Here is a 1,799-nt window from a genome sequence, read left to right as displayed (position 1 = left end):
GCAGGGACACGTGTCGCCATAGAAATCAAACGAGCGCGATGGGCGGGGCTTTCGAATGCCTTATCTTCATATTTACGACATTTAAAGAGCACATGCTCTACTGTTTCAGAAACATCACATTCATCACACATACCATTGTCATGCTTCTCCATTAATGCAAGTGTTGAGTTTAGTCCTGTGTGACCCATCCTTAATCTAGAAATCATTACTTCTTCCTTTCTGTGTCTTCCATAAAACTCTTCTTTTTTCCCTACTGATTTCACGATATTATAATACCACCTACCTGAAAATATTTGTGTAATGCCCCACCCACCCCAGAGGATCAGAGCCCAAGCTTCAGCTGGCGCTGCGTGTTCAGCTCCTCCAGCTTCCACACTGTGCTCCTCAACCTCCGAGATGGGCAGAAGCATCATGATCCTCATCCTCAAACACTAAATCCTGTGGTCTAATCCTGTGAGCTCTAAAAATTTTAAAACCACCTTAAACATCTGACTATCACTCAAACCCTTTCCCAGAAGGTCCACGACACTCACTGGTCTGTTCCTTATATTGCTAAAAAGACTGTTACGCTGATCTTCATATTTACTACATTTAAAGAGCACATGCTCTACTGTTTCAAAAACACCACATTCATCACACATACCATTTTCATGCTTCCCCATTAATGCAAGTGTTGAATTTAGTCCTGTGTGACCCATCCTTAATCTAGAAATCATTACTTCTTCCTTTCGGTGTCTTCCATAAAACTGTTCTTTTTTCCCTACTGATTTTACAATATTATAATACCACCTACCTGTGCTGCTATTTTCCTATCTTTGTTGCCATATTCTTATTATTTCCCTATTAATTACTGATTTTATCTCATTCCTTCCCAGAGGTACCTTAACATCCACCAAGTTTTTCTTTAAAGCTTCTTTTGCTAACTTATCCGCTGTTTCATTCCCTACTATCCCGATATGTGCCGGTACCCAACAAAAGTATACGATTATACCCTCTATGTTCAGTCCGTACAGTAATGTATACATTTCTACTAGCAGCTCTTTTCTATCAGTTTTTGTCGACAATATACTTTTAAGAGCTGATGAAGAATCTGAGCAAATTACAGTCGCAGTCCTATTTCACTGCAATCCTGCTATTATAGCAGTTAATTCTGTAGAATATACGGACAATTTGTCACTTAACCTTAAACTTATTTTCGTCTTAAATCTTGGAATGTACACTCCTATGCCCACTTTTTGTTTGATTGGGTCTTTAGATCCATCTGTATAGATCTGTATAAAAGAATAAAAATTTTCTCTCATAAAAACATTGATTTCATAACTATTAGTATATCTTCCTTCTGCTTTTTCCCGGGCCTCCAACAATCTCATTTCAACAATGGGTTCAGGAATATTCCATACCGATACCCCATTTAATGGCATGTTGGGACAGATTTCTTCATTCTCCAGACCACCACTGTTCATACTTCCAACCAAAACTATTCCCTCCATTCTTTTTATATTCCCAACAATCATTTAAAATTGTGCGTGTACGCTGACTCTTATTACTACCCTGTAGATTAACCCAAGCTTTTCTCTTCTTAAATCTAATGGCATCTCCTCCGTTTCGCCCCTGACGGCATCTAGAGGAGTTGATCTTATCGCTCCACAGCAGACTCAAGTGCTCTGGACTCTATGCTGTCCAGTTCCTCTCATTCTGCACTGCACATAGTCTATACTAGACCGTATTAAGGCTTGATATACATGTAACAGTGCATGATAATTTGTATGTATTTTACGTAAAATGTGGTACTATAAAAC

The sequence above is a fragment of the Sinocyclocheilus rhinocerous genome, unplaced genomic scaffold (genome assembly GCF_001515625.1).
Source record: "Sinocyclocheilus rhinocerous isolate Xijiao unplaced genomic scaffold, SAMN03320098_v1.1 scaffold2835, whole genome shotgun sequence".
In the NCBI taxonomy this organism is placed as follows: Eukaryota; Metazoa; Chordata; class Actinopteri; order Cypriniformes; family Cyprinidae; genus Sinocyclocheilus; species Sinocyclocheilus rhinocerous.
This window is presented reverse-complemented; position numbering follows the sequence as displayed.